Below are 9,389 nucleotides of genomic sequence, written 5' to 3' on the forward strand. Positions count from 1 at the left end.
TCATGTGCTAATGGTAATATTGATATTAGTACTGATGTTCATAATAAGGACTGCCAATATCTATCAGATGCTTTAAGCCCCAGGTTAAACCACTTCTGAAAACAAGAAGAGCAGATATATAAACAAAGAGTCCACCTTTGATCTTCTGAATTCAGCTCTTTTAAAAGAAGATAATTCTTTGGTCATTCACTTTTATTTTATCTCTCTCTCACACTCTTCCTCTCTCTCTGTCCTAAACTTTGAATTATAGCTTTGTCATTTGAAACCATATAAGTACTGATTATTACACACTCTGCCAAATAGGAAGTGTGGTAAATTTTGCTCATTTTATAAGTAATCATTTGGGCTAATTGAGGCTGTCACTTTAACAGGACCACTGAAATAATAAAAAATTACGATAATAAAAAGTATATTCAATTACCTAATATTCAACATAACTTTTCAACATTTTCTAACATCTATAATTGTGTGTTGCTAATTTACATTAAAAGTACGTACATTCTAATAGAACTAATTGTTTAAGCAATTTTCTAATTTTGTACTGTATAATTTGTAAAGAAAAAATAACATCAAGTCCTGAAGAAATAATATTTTGGTAAAAATACTTGTTTCTTAAATGATGAACAGCCCTGACTAGATAGCTCACTTGTTTAGAGTGTCATTCCAATACACCAAAGTTGTGAGTTCAATCATCAGCAGGACACATACAATAACCAACCAATGTATGCATAAATAAGTGGAACAACAAATTGATGTTTCTACCTCTCTCTCACACCTTTTCTCTCTTTCTCTAGATTCAATAAATACAAATTTAAAAAAATATGGAGAACACATATTCTTCTCGACATGGCAGCCAAAAGTTGCTCTCTGGTCTTATTCTCCCATTCCTCCAGTTGAAATGACAAGTGGAATATATAAAAACACAGAGAAACCTAAATCAATAAAAAGTTAGGGATTGTTCCCTCCCCATATTAGAGGCATCAAGTAATTGTTTGCAATGTAGAATGTAAAGAAACGTATTGAAATAACAAATCTATGACTCATATGTTATCTGGCAAGCACATCAGATAGGATCCTGGCAGAGTGCCATTTGTATTCAGTAAGATAAACTATAGGGGAACTGGGAATGAATTTTCAACTCTGGCAAGGCCACTGAGGAAGCATTCTTATTGCTTTAAGCCAAAAAATGAAGAGTGCATTTGGCAAGGTTTATTCTTGGCTTATACTTGGATTCCTCTTGGAACAGAAAGCTCTAATGAGCAAAATCAGGGGAGATGCTAGCATTGCTCTAAGGAAGCCAGATATTCCAGGCAAACACCAGGGACGGCACTGAGGCTGACTGCTGGCTGCCACTGCAAGCACTAAAAAGACACACTTAGGAAGAAGGGCTAACTACCTGCTGTGACTGACTCTGTTCCCAGCTCCCTCCTTCCGTCCCTTCCCAACTATCTCTAGTACATAGGAACTCTTTTGTAACATGATAACAATCTCAAAGGTGTTTCTAAAATTGTCTTTTTTACTTTCTTTGTTCTGAGAGAATTGATTTAGGCTTACATCAGTCTTAGATAAAACCAATCTCAACTCCTATTTGCTATCAACATTATTAGTCAACACTAGTGTTGACTTTATTTTTTAAGTGTGAGTTAAGAGAAAATAGTATATATCAGAACTATAAATTAATGGTGTTGTTCCAAGAAATAGGGTTAAATTTTAGACAAATTTGAATTCACTTTCTCAAGAGATTGAAGGTTTTTTTATGGAGCTGTGAAGAAAGTTTTGTTGAGATGAAAGATTCACAAGCTGAATTGGGAACTGCAATATGCAGTGATCAATGGTTTTTATGCTGCAGAAAATTAAAGGTACAAATAAGAAAGTAAATGGAAGAAATTCTCCTGACCCCAGAATTTAGAAAATGTTAGTGAATAGTTGAGAATGGTGAGAAAAAGAAAAGGAATGTGGTAGATGCATTGAAGATACCAATTTATATTCATATGATAATATTCTTAAACTAAGATAGTTGGAATAGAGGAAAGACAAAATAGTCAAATAATAATTTGATGTATTGTGAAAAATTAACAAACTATAGAAATGATCCCTGAAAGTATAGTCTTGGAAAATTAAATGGGAAAATGAAATGGCCTCACTGTATTTCAAGATAGCTATATCTTTATCTATTCTTTTGTCTCTAAAAAATCACCACAGTAAATATATTCAAGGTAAGAAATATAAAAAATACTTAGAAAGGAATAAAAATCAGATGCATAGCAAGTGCTTCCCTCTACAATAAATACCAGTTGATGCTAATACTGAAATGTAGTTTTATTAAAAAAAAAAGAAAGATTGCAACCAAAAATATTATACCTATCAAAGTAGTCATTAAAGTTACTAAGGAAATAAATACTGTTTTGGAATAAGAAGCACTTATAGGCATACTATAGCTAATGTGGATAAAAGTAAGATTAATTGTTGTAATAAAAGATAAAATAAAATTTAAATATTGGTTATTAATCAGAAACTAAAAAGATCAATGCCTATTTGTTAGAAAACTAAGAATACTAATTATTAAAATAGATATTTGAGTTAAGATATAAAATTGTATTGACATTGATGCTAATTTTCTCATTTTACACTTTTATTTGTGACAGTTAATAGCACTTTACATATGATGCTAACTACATAAATTTTGTAAAATATGTTTCAGAAATGGAAATTGCCATGTAAATAGGCACTGGATATATGTCTCTCGAAGCATAAATGTGAGAGAAAAAATGAACATATTATTTAGTTACTACTGCTTAACAGACTTCATATGTAAACCAGCAATTTATTATTACATCTCACATTATATGCATTAAAAGTACTGATAATAAAGAGGACTCATCTCTTCCCATGATGTCTCTGCTTACAACAGGGAGCTGAAACTGCTGAGGTCTGACCAGATATTTCTCTCTCTCTGTTTCTCTCTGTGTCTTTGTCTTGAGGCTTCTCCCCTTGCCCACCTTAGACTACACACAGCATGGTAGCCTCAAGATGCTCAAGCTTCTAATGTGACAACTTAGGGCTCTGAGGGAAAACAGTGGAAATTGACCATCCTCCAAAAGTTTAGGTCAAGAACTACTGAAGTATAGCATCACTTCACCACACTCTGTTTGTCACAGTAGTCACAAAGACCTGTCTTTCTCTGAAAAAAAAGTGTCCTTTTTGCATTTTAATCTGACACATTGCCCAACAGAACTAAGACTTGTTCCAAGAGGGTAAATGCTTAATCTCTCAGTTTCAGTGTACTCTTTGGTGAAGCATAGTTAATAACACTTCTCATGTCATTGAGTTATGGTGAAGATTAAAATTTTAGAAATGATAAAAATTAAAATATTTAATGTATAAATTAAAAAATATTAGTAGTTTAATTTTGTACCGTATTGACTATTCAAATGAGCTGTCATAGTTTTCTGCCCGCTGAATCTATTCCTGAACATGCTTGTGTACATATTATCTCTTTTTCAGTCTCTTTCTCTCTTTCTTGTGTACACACACACACACACACACACACACACACATACACACACGCACTAACACACAGCCACATATCCAGGATTATTCTTCATCTTGCTCATGTTCTGGTTCACGAAACTCAAATTTTATTTTCTTGAAAGCAAATAATAGAATAGAATAGACAATGATTATTTAAAACAATGTGAAGAATATATAATATTAGATTTAAATATAAAATAATTATATTAACAAATTGTAGAAAGATCTTACCTATCCTAGAAATTTATTTTTTTTTAAAGTACTAAATTTGGCCCTGGCCGAGTGGCTCAGAGGTAGAGCATTGGCCTGGAGTGTGGAAGTCTGTGTTCAATTCCCAGTCAGGACATACAGGAGAAGCGATTATCTGCTTCTCCACTCATCTCCCTTCCCCTTCTCTCTCTCTCCTTCTTTCCCTTCTGTACCCATGGCTCCAATGGTTCAAGCAAGTTGGCTCCCTGCGCTGATGCTGGCTCCATGGCCTCACCTCAGGCGCTAAAATAGCTCGGTTGCCAAGCAACAGAGCAGCAGCCCCATATGGGCAGAGGCTTGCCAAGTGGATCCTAGTCAGGGAGCATGTGGCAGCCTGTTTGCCTCCTTGCTTCTCACTTAATAATACAAAAATAATAAGTACCAAATTTTAAATAACTCAAAATAAAAAAGAGAGTCAAACTGCAGTTAAAAGTGTTTGGTAAATGAATATAGTAAACATTTTAAAATGTACAAGTAAAATTTTAATGTATAAAACATAAGCTCTATTAGAAGTAAATGGATTAAAAAAAGATATAAAGAGAAAAAAAATTAAACTTCTTATCAAGCCATAAAAAAACAACAAAATATAACTGAAGAATATCGAGGTAAATAATCAACAAAAGTAAAATATGTTTATGGTATGAAAAATGATAGGAGTAAATGAACAAGTAGTTGATTTATTTGAACAGACTTGGTTTTTCAAAGCTCTTCAAAAATCTAACAAAGAAAAAAACATATGCACCATTACAAATGTAAAAGAATATAAACAAAGATAAGGAGAATGCAAAATATTGGTATGCTATCTATGAAGTTCTCTTTTATATAATTTTTAAATTTTATTTAGAAAATTAACATGGTAAAGTTCTATACCATCAGATTTGAAAACACAATGAAATTGGTTTTTCTTTTTAAAATAAGTGCAATTTCACAAATATAAAGTAATAAAAAAAGCTTTATGAAGAAGAGAAAATTGAAAAATAAAGTTACAAAAATAATTTACATTTTAGATACTTTTGCATGTAAGTTTCAGGAACAGAAATGATACTAGAACACAGATAATGATAGAAAACCTTTCTTATACTTTTATTAATCCATAAAAAAAATATAATTTCAAGTCCCAAAAATTTTCCTGACCAGTCTTATTACAGTATGGTAAAAATAAAAATATTTTAAAATTTAAATAAGTACTATTATAATTTGAAATTACATTGTATTACAATATTAAAGAATATATAAAATTATCAAAAATATACTAATATTTTGTTACAAGTATCTACAAGTTCTCTAGCAACTAAACATTACTTTTTCAGCCTGACTGGGTGGTGGCGTAGTGGATAGAGTGTTGAACTGGGATGTGGAGGACCCAGGTTCAAAACCCCAAGGTCACTAACTTGAGCGTGGGCTCATCTGGTTTGAGCAAGGCTCACTGGTTTCAGCCCAAGGTCGCTGGCTTGCGCAAAGGGTCACTCGGTCTGCTATAGCCCCCAAATCAAGGCACATATGAGAAAGCAATCAATAAACAAGTAAGGTGCTACAATGAAGAATTGATGCTTCTCATTTCTCTCCTTTCCTATCTGTCTGTCTCTTTCTGTCCCTCTCTTTGTCTCTCTCTCTGTCTCTGTCACACCAAAAATAAAATAATAAATAAGTAAACATTACTTTTTCAAAATTAGTTCTGTAAATAAAGTTTGTGGATTCAATGGGTCTACTTCTTGTGATACTTGTCCTTATTAATCATTAGGAGAGATTGACTAGAGACTGTCTAAAACTACTTTGTGGATCTAACAAGAGAATTGTATTAGGTGTAGTATTTGCAAACTTAATTTACCAGTTAGCTTATAGGAGAAAGACTCTGCCTGAGTTGTGTTCCTCATTAAAAACATATTTGTCATTGTTAATAGAGACCTTTTAGTTTTCAGCAGTTGGCAGAAAATAAAAGAAAGATAGAAAAAAAGAAAAACGTACTGTTAAGCAATATAGCTATGGCTTTTGTTCTTATGAATTTTATCAAAATAGTAAAAGAATACATTTGTAAAATACAAAGTAATTGTAATAATTGACATAGTTGCACATGAAACAATTCTTTGAATCAGATTCAAGTTGAAACATAACATGATATAGAAATATTGAATTCTATAAGATAAAATCCGTTTCCATGAGGCAAGCCCATACGTGGTCATAATATAATCTGTTTGTAATATTAAAAGAAATTTGAAAACCCTAGATAAAGGCTTTAGGAAAGGTTAAAATAAAGCATAATTTCTACATTTTTAGTAAGGCTAGTATTAGTGACCAAACTTCAAAATTTTACTCTTATGTCTCAACTAATTCTGCTTTCTTTTTTTAAAATTATTTTTATTTATTCATTTTAGAGAAGAGAGATAGAGAGAGAGATAGAGAGAGAGAGAGAGAGAGAGAGAGAGAGAGAGAGAGAAGGGAGGGAGGAGCAGAAAGCATCAACTCCCATATGTGCCTTGATCGGGCAAGCCCAGAGTTTTGAACCGGCGACCTCAGCACTCCAGGTCGATGCTTGATCCACTGCACCACCACAGGTCAGGCAATTCTCTTTCTTAACTACACGTCAATGGTTATTACTTTCAGAATAGTCCACTTTTATTCTTGCTTGTATATTAAAATCATACTTTATGTCAGAATTCAGCAATGATGTAAAATATAGAATTTCAGAGGTTTTGAAGTATATATTCTTTATCTTTCTTTTACAATGTCCAAGTTCATCAACCTAAAATGTTGCATGAAAAAAAAATTTAGCAATGTTTTCCAAAATATCTCCATAATATTATACATCACTAAGCAAAATATCTTAAAAGATTTTAAATATATTTTTGAGTCTGCTCTTGAGTACATCATAAATAAGACTCTCTTTGTAATGACATTTAAAAATCTACCCATTACTCCACTACTGATAAATAACAACAAAAATAACAATTGCACATTATCTATCAAGTATTAATGTGAAGAATTTCATCTTGAAACCTATAATGTAAGTCCAAGAAGAAAGATACAATGACACTGGAGAAAGATCAGGGAATATCTATTTAGTTATACTAAACTGATTGAATTATATAGTGATACTTTTCAATAAAAGAGAAAATCTATATAAATAAATTTAATTTAGGCACTGGCCAGTTGGCTTAATGGATAGAGTAGTTGACCTGGTGTGTGGAAATCCTGGGATTGATCTCGATCAGGGAAAACATGAGAAGTGACCATCTACATCTCTTCCCTTCACCCTGCCCCTTCCGCTTCTCTCTCTTTTCCTCTCTTGAAGCCAGTGGCTCGATTGGTTTGAGTATCAGCCTCAGGCACTGAGGATAGCTTTGCTGATTTGAGCATTGGCTCCAGACGGAAGTTGACAGGTGGATTCCGGTTGGGGATGCATGTGAGAGTCTGTCTTGCTATCTCTCCTTATCTCATTTAAAAAAGGAGAAAGAAAGAAAGAAAGAAAGAAAGAAAGAAAGAAAGAAAGAAAGAAAGAAAGAAAGAAAGAAAGAAAGAAAAAAGGGAGGGATGGAGGGAGGGAGGGAGGAAGGAAGGAAGGAAGGAAGGAAGGAAGGAAGGAAGGAAGGAAGGAAGGAAGGAAGGAAGGAAGGAAGAAAGGAATAAGCACCTTTGTTTTCAATCTGCTCAGTTACCTAAATGATGAAGGGATAGAAGGTAGGCAAGAAGTAAAATATATATTTATACATATCTTTTCTGTAGTTTATAGAACTAATTATTATTCTAATTATATGATTTTTATCATATATTGCCTTTATCTCTTTGACATGGTGAATAATAGTTGACAAATAAAAAGATTAATATTTGTTCTTCATCTAAATAATATTTCTGGAAGCAGAAAGTTTTTAGTCTACTCTTTATTTTAATGATTACATATAGTATAAAATCAAAATATGATGGACCTACAATATAAAAAAAGATAAAGTTAATAGAGCTCCAGCCTCTTTCTACTGCTTACTGCTTACTCTCTCTGTCTCTGTTCCTCTCCTCTAACTCCCTCTGTGACTTAACTTTGTAAAGGGGATATAGACATGGATAACATGCAGAACACAGTTTAAGGGTTGTTTCTTTTTTATTGAAAGTTGCAGTATTGAGGAGGAAACAGTTTTGAAGGAGTTAAATGTAGTTGCACAATCGGTTCTAGTGGATTCCAAGATGGCGACTGAGTAGGCAGATGTTCTAGCTGCTATCTCCCAAAACCAAATTATATTATAACTTAAGAAAAATCATCTTGAAAAACCAACTTTGGACTAAATGAAGAGGACTCTATAACCATCGAGACTGTACTAAAGTCACCATCTTTCTTGGGCAGAGCTTCTCCTCAGAGTGGCATCAGCATGGAGAAAAGCAACTGCTCCACCCTCAGGAATCTCTTGCTCCAATCAGGGGGAAGAGTCATTCTGAGAAGCCAGGAAGCAGGCGGCACATCAGAGACTCATATTTCTGGTGCTGAGGCTGGAGCTACACCTCCACACTCTCCTGAGTCTATGACCAGAGTTTCCACCTCACAGGAGACTTAGTTGAAACTGTGGACAGGCAGATCATACTTCTGGGTCTCAGATGCCACATATACCAAACTGCTGGGGCCACACCCTTTTGAGGTCAGTGAAAAAACTTTGGACAGACTGAAACCTGGGGCCAAAGGGTAGAGCCACAGCCACCACCCTTCCTGAATTGCTGCAGGCTCTAGACTCTAGAGACCAACCATCATCCAGAAGACAGGCTGCAGAAGGAAGGACTCAGGGAACCTTGGCTTTTAAGTGGACTTTCCCCCAGGCCGAGTGTGGATAAAAGCCAACATAGGTGTGCAACTGATAATTTCATGTTCACCTGAGTCCAGCAGAGGCAGCCACAAATTCTGGATTGCTTGTAGCTCCAAGAAAGTTGCTGAGGGCCAATCACAGGTAGTGTCCCCCACTGGGCTGTGCCAATTTTCTGCCAGGTAGGCACAGGGTTGGCACATCAAGTGGCCAGTTGCAGACAGCATCAGTTTAGGACCTAACAACCCTTGTTAGAGTGGTATCCAAATGCAGGCCTTCTCACACCTGGCCCAGCTGAAGTGATTTCTGTTCACTGAGATCACTACCTGTACAGCAGCTCATGTACATTGTATAAGGTGGAGCTATACAGTCAGTTGGCCTGGGTGCTGAATATTCTACCCTGCTGAGATAGACTCCAAAGGGGGAAAGGAGGGAGGGTTAGAGCTTGGATATTCAAAGTGTGGGTCCCTGTAAGCCTATTATTAGATCTGGTTGAGGGGAATAGCCACATTCTGGGAGACACACTCAGACCCAGGAGAGGACTCTCTCAGTCTTCCTCCCTGAGACAGGGTCTCATCAGCTGTAAGAATTTCTGCAGAAGGGACTGTTGGCCCCACTTGATCTGAACCAGCTGTTCACCTTGGGGAGAAATAAAATTTGAGTACCCAGCAGTGGCTGAGGGATTAGGCTCTGGAGTAAGGGCCACAATTCCTGTACTGAGCTAATGCCCAAAAGACTCTTGAAGTAGGGGTCCCACTATTGTTGTATTCCCAACCTCAGCTGCCTTAACCCAACAAGCTTGCAATCTGTAGAGAGATTATTTGGGTGAAG

General features: G+C 35.1%; 1 pseudogene; it reads right to left on the reverse strand.

Moving 5' to 3' along the window:
- Nucleotides 1-2,041: 2,041 nt before the first annotated feature.
- LOC136390143 (small nucleolar RNA U3) lies at nucleotides 2,042-2,111 on the reverse strand (annotated as a pseudogene).
- Between the last annotated feature and the right edge of the window lie 7,278 nt (nucleotides 2,112-9,389).

The sequence above is a fragment of the Saccopteryx leptura genome, chromosome 1 (genome assembly GCF_036850995.1).
Source record: "Saccopteryx leptura isolate mSacLep1 chromosome 1, mSacLep1_pri_phased_curated, whole genome shotgun sequence".
NCBI classification, from domain to species: Eukaryota; Metazoa; Chordata; class Mammalia; order Chiroptera; family Emballonuridae; genus Saccopteryx; species Saccopteryx leptura.